The 12,825-nt window shown below is 40.9% G+C and overlaps 1 long non-coding RNA gene across 2 annotated transcripts; it reads right to left on the bottom strand.

Moving 5' to 3' along the window:
- Positions 1 to 202: 202 nt before the first annotated feature.
- Positions 203 to 6,389, bottom strand: LOC149917905 (uncharacterized). Of its 2 annotated transcripts, none has more exons than XR_016467332.1 (3): positions 6,170 to 6,389; positions 5,964 to 6,060; positions 203 to 1,139 (listed from the first exon to the last, which is right to left on the bottom strand). It is a non-coding gene; the product is annotated as an uncharacterized LOC149917905 (long non-coding RNA). The 2 variants fall into 2 exon arrangements; XR_016467333.1 differs by lacking the exon at positions 203 to 1,139 and adding an exon at positions 3,898 to 4,695.
- Positions 6,390 to 12,825: the final 6,436 nt, after the last annotated feature.

The following is a 12,825-nucleotide window of genomic DNA, read 5'->3' as shown; positions in this document are numbered from 1 at the left end:
GGTCTAAATGTTGCCAACAGCTAAACTATTTATAGGCTTAACACCTGACTAGGTGTTAAATAACTGTTAGTGGTAAACATTGTGGTGCAGAATTATCACTTCAGACTGAAACTGGAATAAAATATGCAAAACCTGGAATGAATAAAAGGATTCGTGTAGGATTTAGGATATATTTAAGAAGGTGCATTTAATGAATCTTCTGTAACTTGTATGCAACCCAGCAGAATTAAAGAGTTTGAAAATGCTAGGTCATTTTTTACATGTATGTAAATAACCTATCTATGAATTTTCACCTAAATGTTAAAATACAGTACTAGAAAGCAGATGGGTCAAGCTACAACAAATGCACAAAATGTTTTACAGCATTCACTTTATGGTGGACCCCCTCTTGCTAACACAAACATTCCCTTGACCCTAGTATATTTGTTATAAAAGCAAGAGAAGAAAGTATCAAAGCTTGTTGGGTCAACTTGCTTGTTTGGAGAAGCTGACAGAGCATAGCTGACCTTAGAAATGTTGGGGAGGGCCAAGGAGCAGAACTTAGTTTATTTTATGGTGTAATAAATGTTTCAACATATCACAACCCTCTTGGTTGCCTTGCGTGGTGCTATGGGGGTCACAACAAATTTGTTGAAAAATACTGAGCTATAAAACAGTATGGAGCCTCTTCTACTGCAACTCTAATTCTCTGATAAATAAGTCACAAAATGGAAAATGCACAAATTTGGAGATGTCTCCCATCCATACTGCTCTTATGCAAGCATGTGCCCCTGAAACCACTTTAGGGCAAGTTCCACAGTTGTCTGAAGGGAGAGGAGAAAAATATCCAAAACCTGAAGGCCAAGGATGTTTCTGTGTGCTCTGAGAAAAGTCCTAAGAAAGGTCAGTGGGCTCTAGCTTGTCCATGTAGATTCTCAGGGTTGACTCTATCCAAATGTTGTAGGGTTGTGTAGAGCCAGGAGCACCAACCAATGACAGAAATGGGAAGAACAGGATCAGGATGCCCAGGGTGCTCATAACCACTCATGGCCGTTGCTTGCAGTGGTGGTGAGGTGGAGCCATCCAAGCTCACTGCATCCTTCTCATGCACAGCATCTCTTCTGACCAGTCTACGTGGTTGGAGTTTGCAGATCAAAGAGCTTGTGCAAGAGCAACAAGATCAGCAAGGTAGAATTTAAACAAATATTTTGTGAATCTCTTCAGCAACTTAATGATATCTTGGCCTAAATCAATTCCTGAATAGACATCACAAAAACACTGCTGCAATGCCTGACAGCTACATATTGCAGTCCCGACTTAGTGCTTCCAAGCATAACTGTAGTGCTACAAGTATCCTTGTCTCTTGCACTGATGTTGACTAGAGAAGCAAGTCCTCCTAGCTCACACTATGAAGCTACACAATTCAGCTTCCCAATGGCCTCCTGAAATAATTGCAATGATAATAATCCTAATACTTAATAATGGTAAGTACTGATGTCCTGTGGTACTAGACACTAATGAGATCTGCTCCCAGACATTGTATGTAATGCTCAGGAAGGGCCAACTTGAACCAGACAGGTGCAGGCTGGGAGAGCTGAGCAGAGCCGGCAAACTAAGAGCTCCTCTGGGACAAGGGGAATTTGGCTTAGTGCTAGTGAGAACATGTCCCAGGGTAGATACCACTGCTTTCTATAAATAAAGCAAGGGAATAACACCAAAGAGGAGCCAGTTAAGCTAAACAGCAGAGTCGGCAGCGAAAGAAATAAAGGGCCATGAATCAATTAGAAGAAAGTTTCTAGTAAGAAGTGAGAGACCTTGGATGATGTATTTATTGTCCAAGGTCTCTCTCTTCTTACTAGATGGTAGCTGGGGCTAGGGATACGTGTGCCACCAACAGTTCCTTTGTGCACCATCATTGCAGGGTACACCCTTCTGAGTGCCCTCCAAGTCTGGAGATGCCTACATCACAGCCTGCAGACACAGAAGGTCATCTGGGCCCAGCACTGCTCAGGCTGAGCAATTTTTCATGCTGTGTTACAGTTTATTTCTCTCTCTCTCTATCATTTCATTCAATTCTACTTCTGTCTGGTACTTTGAATTGCTTGTCTTCTCTTCATGTCACCATTCTTAAAAAACTTCACAAACTTAAAAGCTCAGTTTCTGATTTGGCACAAGAGAAAAGAAATCATCAGTTTAAAAGGTGAATAAGGCACTGTGTTCAGGGACTTGGGTAAAGTGTTGCCAGATTATCTAATATCCTGGATAGTCTTATTAGCTTCCAGCAGATCACCAAGTCCCAAACAACTGACATGCCTACACTGAGAATGGAGCAAAGGGGGAGAGACTCAGGTGATGACTGTCCCCAGGGTCACTGCTGAACCCAATACAAAGCACTCTGTAGCACAGGCCAAGTTGTAAGCTTCAGTCTGTGGAGGCTGCAGCAGTGACTGATCATAGTAAAATATGAAAGTCACTCATACTGCTGTATTCAGAGTGTGCACTTGTGAGAAAAGAAGGAAAAGAGAGAACACCCAGGGTCCAAACCAGGACCAAACTCCTCTCCTAGCACAGAGTGGGAAAAGATGTTCACATCTTAGTGCTTGGTGGCCAACTCTGTTCTCTGCTGGGATACAGCACCCTCTCTTTAATTTCTTGCCTCTTGGCAATAAGCTCTGCTGTGACACGATCGGCTTTGAGCTCACTCTTTAGAAACAGCCTTCTGGAACATGTTTGTACTGCCGTTCAGTATCTCACTGGGAGCCTACCAAGAAGGCTGGCTTGCAAGTCAGAAAAGTCACACAGCAAATTCCCTTGGACTTGCAAAGAGCCAAGTTAGTATACCTTTTGTCTTAAAGCTGAACAAAATCTATCCAAATCTATCCCCTCACAGTACAGGCATTCACTTATGTGGTGACGCCAAACAAGAACAGAAGTGTAATAGTTTTAACGAGTTCCCATTTAGTCAAATTAAACCATGAGACATCTTTGGGCCATGCTAGGATCCACCATGACCCGGAGTCTCATCTTGCCACAGCCTTCAAGAAGCATAAAGTGTGGAGAAACCCTTCAACTCAGTCAGAGAGCAGCAAAGAGGCGGTGCTGGGATGTGTAGGACCATCACAACAAGCGGGACTGTGGGACACTGCCACATGGGTCTAAGCTGCTCTGAGAGTCTCTGACATCCATGGAACTGGCAAGCTTATGCTGGGAAGCATCTGAAATAGTCAGATCTCTTTCCAGGCTTCTTTATGGTGCAGTTGATGCACATTGACTGGAATGAACAGTGAGTTGTCACATGCTGGCTTGCATAGGACTGACATGATGGATGCAGGCCTAATCTCCAGAAAGATCTAAGTTTACGTCAGGTTTTTAACGTACATAGAGCATCCTGGTAAGCTCTAGATATTTAAGAGATGCCAGAATTACAGGATTAATCAACTTTAAAGCTGATGACGAAAATAAATATCCTGAGAGATCAGTGAGGTCTACTCAAGCTCTGCACTGCCCATGGAGTTATCACTTCTCTCTCATGATTTAGGGAGTAAATAAGTAGCAATAAGATCACGAAGCACTGGTCAATACCTTTTCATGTGAGGGGGAGCAAGGCAGGCATCAAGGTGCATTCCATTTTGGTCCTGAGGTTCTGACCAGAAGCATGCCACAGAACAAACAGGACTGGTCCATAACTGGTAATGTTACTACTGAAATTTGGAACTATGCTTTCATTCCTCAACACAGTGTATTTTTCTTCTTTGTTTTTATTACTGGTTTGCTACCTTACTCTCATAATCAATAACTGCTCTTGAGTCACTCTGTATATAAAAACAATTTATAAAAACAAAATATCTTGATGTACAATTTTCTCAGAAGGAAGTCCCCAGATAGAAGTGAGACTTGTTCCAAATTTGATCAGGCACTTTTAATCTACTGCATCCTTGGATTCCTGCCAAGCCTCCGGTGTCAACACACCATGCTGAGGTAATTTTCCTGATGAACAGAATGACACACATTCACCTCTCTAGGGGCCTGAATGTGGAGCTAAATAATAACAGGCAAATAGCTGGGAATGTCTGGGTGACCTTGGCCAACACATGTACCATACACTGAGAAGGCAGCATTTGATTTAAGAGTTAAAAGTTGCTTTAAGGAAATAATGCAGTTTGCTGAGGTTCTCTGACATATGAATGGGATGAAAGATTTATCCAACTTCATGGATGATGGGGATGTGAGTGACGCATTTGTTCTCTTCTTCCTTAGGAAAATACACATCAGTCAATCAAATCAACCATAGCTTTATCCAGATCATTAATTTCTTACTCACTGTTTACTTATCTGTATGTTGTGAAATGGCCTCTGCTTCAAGTGGCATTTTGCCCTTAGGACAGACTTCATAACAGACCCTCTCTATGAAGTTGAGAAAGCATAGCATCACCCAAGAGCATGCAGAAAAATCTGAACATCACACAGGGGTGCCAGGCTTTCTGGCCTCATACCCCAACACGTGAGTGAGGAAAGAAGGACCTAGTCTTCTTTCCTTAAAAAAATGCAGGCTGAGAGTGACCATTTCTCTTTCCTTTTCCGGAGACCAGAGCAGAGGACTGAGCAGATATTAATACTCTTGATGTTGTCACCCAGCCATGCAGGGCACAATTGTAGGTAGCCTTGGTTTTATCTTCATTCCAGACTTGTACTGTCTTTATTGGCAAGTAACACCACCTGCATGGCACAAGATGTTTGTACCAACCAGGAAAAATGACTGAACTTAGGTTTTTTTAAAAAAAAATTACCATCACTTATTTGCCAGAAACCGATCAAGCAACAGATTACATCAACTTTTGTTGGATAATATTTCCAGTTAATGAATTTCTGTTAGAATATGTTATTTACTTCTTTGCCCAACTCATAAGCTCAGTGATGCTGATGTAAATTAAAAGAGAACCCATTGTGTTCATTGGTGCTAATGTAAGTTAGAGGAGCCGAGGATAGAGACAATGAGATGCATCCTAATAGACTTGACATCAAAAGACAGAATTTAGTGATGGTTTATAAACAGCTCATTAAAAAAAATATGAATTGCTGACAAGTGAAGTTTAATATTGTGATTTCTGTAATGCTTGGTTGGTTTCAAAAGCAATTGCACTACTTGAGAAATTTTACTTTATGATGCAAGGTCATTTCAGTGGGCTTTTATATTCCAGCCTTTCTTATAGATTTAAGATCAAGTTAAATGGAAATGCAACGAGAAATCTGGTGTATTTTATTAGATTTTGTTGTTGTTGTTTTTTATCTAAGGAGTTAATACTGCATGTTTACAAACACATCAAGAATTTGCTTCTGGAATCAGACCTTGTATGAGAAATATCAGCTTGTAGAGATGACTTTCATAATACTTGGCTTAACCCTGATAAGAACAATTACGTGCCATGGCACACGTTTGTTCTTTGTTGTGCATGATAGTAAGAATGGAAAAGGGGTGTACAGAGACAAAGAAAAGAGAATACCTGGAGACTTTTAAGGCGAGGCTGCATCATGCCCTAGGAAACCTGATCTAACTGTGGTGTCCCTGTTTATTCTGAGGGAGTTTGATTAGATGGCTTTCAGAGGTCCTTTACAACTTTAATGATTCTATGATTTTATGATTCTTTCAATGACAAAGGCGTTTTAAGCCTTGATATATACAGAGATTATTGTACTCTGAATATAAAACAGGTCTGTGCAACTTCTTGACAATTTGGTGCCAATATTATATTTTAGTACTGCACAGAGGGGTCAGGAAGCAAACAAATTGTATAGTATTGCACAATGAAGAAAGGCATTCAGGAGTTAGACAGGTTTTCCAATAGGAAGGTTCAACCCCCAAACTACCAGCAGGGCAACCTTTGTATAACACTTCTATGTTTGAAATCTCTTTTAAAATCTGACAACTTAAATTGTTATAAATCCAGAAGCCTAAATAATGACAGGCAAGAATCATGTATATTTACCAGTATAATTCAGTATCTGATGCTGTCTCAAATCCTTCTCTGTTAGTGCTAACCAGCTTCTGAGGATTTCCATCAGGTGAAATGTTTGTCTTGCCACCTGTTACAATTAGAAAGATTAACATGTTGGAAGGGCAATACAGGAACGTAACAGCAAAGGGACCAGCACAGATAGGATGGTATTTCACAGGAAAAGTAAAAGTGCTCACCCATCTCCAAAGGCCTAGGCTCACAGAAATGACCCCACAAAGGAGGGATCTCTAACCAGAGGGCCTTCCCCAGTGGCAGTTAACCCTTAAATGAGGTCTAAGAGAGGTGCAGCCAGGCTCCAACCCTTCTGGTCATGCAGCTGAATTGCCTCCACCTGTGCTCCCACGGCTGACCCAGTCCTTTCCCCAGGTGCTCAATCAGTGGTTCAGGCCGACTCAATAGTTCCTATATACCACCTCTGCAGAGATTAAAACACTGGTCACAACTGCTGGAGTCTCTGAGAAAGTACCTGGATGGTTTGGGGGGTTCTACAAATGGGAAAATGAAACATAGTCCTAGTTACTAATTTTCTGCTAGCCACAGAGTAAGCCTGGCATATGTGAGAGGAAAAAATGAGGCTTCCATTACATGTCTAGCCTCATTCAAAATGCCTTAAGCACTCTTGATTTGTTTATGATTACCAATCTTGGAAGTCTGGAGTCTTTTACTATTGAGGATGGAGGTCTTTGAGGGCAAGCTGTAAGAGAATGGTCTTGAAATGTGTAAAATGTATGTATCTGATATGTTCCTAATACCTTTGAAGAGAGATTCTGTTGTAAAAAAAATGTGGCCAAAACATACTGGAAGGACAGTACCTCATGGATGTGTATATATATACATATATATATATATATATATATATATATTTTTTATTTTTTTTTTTTTTTTTCTTCTGCCATTTTAAGAAGTTCCACAAACAAGTCACCGAGATGTAAGGCCTGTTGGGCAAGTAGGTTCAGATTGTAATTCAGATCAAGCAGGTCAATGCATGTATGGGTTGGAGCCTGAGGTATGTAAACAGATACACAGTGGTGGGCATGTTACAGCTAAGGAGCAGATTAGGAGGATCCACACATGAGTAGCAGCTGCACACACAGAGTTTCCCAGACCTCTCCTAAGCTTTTCTGGGGCTGAATCAACCAGTTGTGCACCATATTATGCATGGTGTTGGTCTGTCCTTTTATTTTTATTGACTCCATATTGCCTGCTATACATTCTGAGTTTGAAATGATTAATCATCTCACTGCCTTCTGCAGTGTCCTTTCCGTGTTGCAAGACAGATGTAAATTCAGTTAGCATGAATATGCATAGAAATGTAACAAACTCCTAATAAATAGTGGATGCCTACTGACATCCTCCCAGTTTGGTTTTATTTTCTGAAATGCACAGCACTAAGTTTACACAGGGAGTTCTTCCACATATAATATATACAGGAAAACTACTTCTCAGTCATTCCTATTTGTCCTAAACTCTTCAGAAACACTTCTGCTTCTGAGAATCCCCAGCTAGTATATTCCCCATAAATATTCCTTCCAATTTCAGGGTTATGTCAGGGTTTGAAATGAAGACACCTACCTGTATTTACCCAATTGCATCAGCAAAACGTTTCTTTTGCTGTTCTGCAGCTGCTGCAAATGCTTCATGACAGACTAATGTTGACTCCCAGTTGTGCACAATGCACTGGGAGTGCTGTTAGAGCCTTTCCTGACTCATGTTGCTTTATGTATCTAGAAATGTGTATTTGGATAACTTCTGACTTTTCTCCCAATGAGAAGAGTTTGTAATGGCTTCTGCCTGCATCAACACAAGCCAATCCACTTGTATTAATTATAGCAAAATACAATTTGGTGCGATAGAAATTCAAGATGAATGCAAATCTCCAGTCTAACTGTCTGCATAATGCACACCTATGTTTTGTATTTCACTGATGTTCTCCTCAGATAGTCAGTTCTATGCGTAAGCATATCATCAGGTCTTTCCCAGGTCTATTTGCAACGGTGGTTGTCATTCTGTTTTAGCAAATTACCCTAAACCACATGGAACTGTCAGAGAGCCTTTCACTCATCTCCAAAGACCCTGAAATCTCATTGTCTTCTTCTCAACAGATGTAGATATCACTCTGAAGCTTGAAAGGAGGGACTAAAATGTTGTGAAAACTTCGTATGGCAAGTCACTGAATGCCATTGCATGTCATATTGTTTCACAGACCTGAGGCACTCTTTTAAAAATCTCTGGATGGAAGCGACACAGCTATCCCTGAAGTGCTGCTTGTGCTCCTTGATCTAAGGTGTGTCTTGCTTAGAAACAAACAAGCACAGTTCCAATAAAATAAACAAGATAATACTGATCACTACTAGGAAAAGATCTGCTCATTTTTTAATAAATAAATAAATGCAAAAGGCTAACATTCCTGGGCAAGTATTTTCCAAATTGCAGCATCTAGTGAGGAACGTAAAAGATGGATGGAAAGTATCTGAAAGCAGAGTTTGTGAAGGAATTTTTAATTAGAAAAAAAGTTGGGTGAAAGTTCACAGATTCTGCAATATTTAATCCAACTACTCTCATGCTACACTAATAGTTACCTGTGATTAATATCTCAAGAAAGGGATTTCACCCAAGCATAGCAGATTTCTAGTAAATATGCTTAATATGCACATACATATGTGAAGAGAGAGAATAAGTTCTTATTCAAGCATGAGTGATAGTCAGACAAGATTATAATAATTTGTTATAAAAAATAAAGTATAACTATACTGAGGAAAGAAAAGACTGGTGATACTTGGTTGATCCATTCTTTCTTTCAGTGAGATCTCAGTGAGATTTAACTGTTTGCTGTGTCCTCACTTACTATAGAGTAACACTATCTGTTTGTCTGGTCCTAGACCAGCTTACCTGAGCATACCACTCGATGAGCGTTGGCTCTCATACTTTGTTGTAGAGGTGTGATGTAGAGCAGGAAAAATGTGAACAGGAGGCCAAATATTTGCTATAGATTGTGGCTGCAAAGATCAGTAATGAGGACAGTACCATCCAACTGCTATTGCTCCAGCAACTTTAGTCAATCTTTTTTTCCTTATCTTTTTGTAGGATAAAAGCAAATAAAATGATTATGAGCAGCAAATGAATGGCGAGAGACATTTCTTAACACTGGTGAAAATTTACACTGACTTTTGATTGTCTTTTTATGATGCAAGTATTTTGACTCTAGGCAGACACGGATATCCTGTGGTGTTCTGTGTTGCATACCCTGATGAGTGTGTGCCTGCAAATTCACCAAGGGCTGCAGTCTGCAAAGGTGAAGCTTTGATTCATGTATGAGGCTGGGTTTTTTTTTAAAGCTTTCCACAAAGTTTGCTGTGCAACTTGAGCTTGATGTTCAAAACATGCCTCAGTGTCATTTCTGTTCCCCAATGTGTCAAAAGCTAACATAGTGCATGCAGCCCTGCTTTCTCTAATGTCTGGCTCATGGTATCAGCATCCATCAGAGATGGAGGTCTCTGCTCCTGGTGCTTAAAGTCATGTGCGGGTCTCTACTGGTACAAAGCAAGAGGTTGTCACACATTTTATAGCCCCGGTGCTATTTGGGTCTCTGGGTCATCACTTCACAATGTCATGGAGATAAAGAATTAAGCCAGATTCAGTTTTGGGCTCAGTGCTACATGAAAACAGAGTTGCTCAGAAGTAAATAATCAAAAAACATCTGGAAAGGCTGCAGAGTTCAAAGTTTTGAAGATTTAAACCAGTCTCTATGAGCTACTATATCTTCTCTGAGAAAAACAACCTATTCCGACAGATGTTTTTTGCAAATGTTCCTGAACTGCCACTGTCAGTCAGGCCACTGGGTCTAGTTAAGCAGACCACTGGCCAGATTGATTTTTAGGTACTGAGCACCAGAAAATATTATTAAGTCAGATATTTATCTATGGCATATAACTGTGAAAATAACAGAAGTGACAGACATGATGTACAGTTACAGCAGAGAAAACAAAACCGTTGTCATGAAAAATAGGAAGTGCCAAGGAAGAAATGACTCAGTCCTTGCAGTATTTTGATAAAATCATCTTTAACACCATGCTGTACCTACATACACAGATACAGAGCATGAGGATAAGATGTCTGAATTTGTCTCACAATCTCATGTCAAAAGAAAATCACTAGTTAAAGGAAAAAATAATAAACATGGTTTAAGCACTTCTAAAAGGTGCTGTGCTGGCATGCCCTGAATAGCAAAGTGCTGGAGATTAAGCACAAAGTGGATGGACAGACATTCCTACACCAGCATGGTAATATGCCTCACTCTGGTCCCAAGAGACTGTTCTACCTGGGGGTGAGAGCTTTTGGCTGAGGAGAGTGGACAACTGCTGCTTCTGCAGCCCATCACAGAATCAAAAAGTGACTGAATTCAGAAGGGACCTCTGGGTCCACCAAGTCCAGCCCCCAGCTCGAGTGGGGCCACCCAGAGCAGGCTGCCCAAGACCACATCCACGCAGCCCAGGAAGTCCACACATGCACGTCAACTACTGGGCAACTGCTGGGCATAAATCTCCTCTGGCTGGGCTGGACCAGCTTTGGCCTAGTGACCCAGGGAGCTGCTGGTATCCCATTTCTAATCCCTTGAAACTAAATCCTCTCCATTTTCAGCTCCCACAGGAGCACACCAGTTCCCTGCATGCTGGGCAGCAGTGCAAACTGCCCTTGGCACTCCCAGTGCACATTGGTAAAGGTCATTTGTGGCCATCACCCATGGACAGCAATGCCTGCAACCCCGACACTCAGAAAAAAACACCTTAACCTGCCATTATTGGTGGGGTGGGACTACATAAATGCCCAAGGACTGAAGCACAGCAGCAGCTTGAGAGGAGAAAATGCATCCTACATGTCTTCACAGCTCTTATCAAAAAGGCAGCTTGGCTGAAATTCAGCTCCTTACTCCAGCATTCATTTCTGCTGTCATGCTTGCTCTCATCTTATCTGAAAAGGTATTAAACAGATTTTCCACAGTTTATTTTTATCACATGCTCAGGTTTTCCCTGGAGCTGTGATCTTCAAACACAACTCAAGAACTGATCATGCTTAAGTTGGAGGTCTGGATTTCCCTGCCTCAGCTGCGCTGAGTGGCATTATCAAGCCCTATTGTGTTTTGGGAGACTATGCACTAGGAAGACATTTCTTAATGGTGAAGAGATCTGCCCTCTTCTTCACTTAGGGTGGGAGTTTGAACTGGCAATTAACACTGCTCTTGAGGAATCAAAAATCTCTCACTTTGGTGGGAAAAGAACTCCATAATTCCACTGTAATTTATTTGCTCTCACCCTTCTTAAGATAACCTTAGTCTGTAATACGTGACTGTGGGACAGTGAATACTGCTTGAAAAGAGAGCTAACACAGGAAAGGATTTATTCTGTCTTCTTGCCTGTAGTGATGTCTGTTCCCTCAAAATACTGGTGACTTCTTATTGCCCTGTCTGCTTACTGCCTTAGCAGAGTCCAGCAGCTTGCTGAATTAGGTAAGTGTACGGTTATTTTTAACTGAATTGAATGCTACATGTTTGGATGGCATGTTGCGCAAGAGATATATGCTGGTGTCATATGACATTCTGTCCAGACACTTGTCCTAAATTTAGCTCTAAATTTAACCTAAAAGAAGTAGGGCAAATAATTAAATGTCAACCCTGCAAAACAAACCTGTTGCATTGTGATTTGAACTTAAAGGAAGAAGAAATCTCTCATGTGTGCTCAAAGCAGTCAGTGCAGGACAGCTAAACTATTTCAATGACAGTATAAAGGAGAGAGAATTTTATCAGAGCTTTAAACACTGTAATTATTACATTTGAATTTGACTGCTCTTCAAAAACAGCACAAGGTAAATAGAGATCATGGTGCAGTGTCCTTTAGCACAGTCTATTCTGGTTCTTTGGCTGCTCTCGTCTGCAAAACAAGAAATTATTCCCTTGCTAGGTCAGCTTATGCAGGGGAGCAGGCCAGTGTTACATGGCAGGAGTCAGTAGGGATGACAGCTTGTCCCTTGCTTTGAGTTGCTGAGCCTGATGGCGGTGGACACACTGCCATTGTTTGTCCCAGTCCAAGCTGGAGCTCATCCTAAAGAACCAAAGCTTCCCGCTTCTCCTGCAGCTTTGCACAGCAGGGTCTCACTCTGCCTCCAGTCTGGTAGCCTGGCACATGAAATCATAAATGAATTCCTAGAACCTCACCATGCCGAAAGGTATGTATGTTTTGCAAGCTGCTGAATTTAGATAGGGCCATCTTCTGGTTTTCAAGGGCTTTTTATGTGTAAGAACAGTAAAACTACAGCAGATCTTCTTGCATACAGCAATCACAAGTAGTTGGAAACCATCAGTCTTCAAGGAATCAGATGCTACCAGAAAAAATACATCAAAAACCATAAATGAACAGAGGGAGATTTTCTTCTGAAATTAGTCTATAGGATAAAATGGAGAGGTAAACTCCCACTGTATATTTCCATATATTACTTTAAAAAAATGTGGAAAGCAAGTTTCCTATCAAAATCTCTGACTTTTCCACCATTGCTGTTTCAGAGTCATAGTTATTGCAGGACCTTGCTTGTGCTTCATGTTGCCATTCTTGTCCTCTTGTTGCTCTGCAAAAGCCTCAGAGCAAAGGGGTTGTAGCAACATCTCTGAATTTTATGGATTTTGTAAAGGTCAAGAAAAAGAGAAGACTTTCATTAGAATTCTTACTAACATGCATTAGAACATAAAATAAATGATATTTGCACAGCAAAGGTTAACTAAAAGATAATGTTTATGCTTTCCCCCTTCCCCCAAGGAACATGTATTTATTTGTGTAGTCTTCAG

Source organism: Phasianus colchicus, chromosome 5, assembly GCF_987193195.1.
Source record: "Phasianus colchicus chromosome 5, bPhaCol1.hap1.1, whole genome shotgun sequence".
Classification (NCBI taxonomy): Eukaryota; Metazoa; Chordata; class Aves; order Galliformes; family Phasianidae; genus Phasianus; species Phasianus colchicus.
This window is presented reverse-complemented; position numbering and strand designations above follow the sequence as displayed.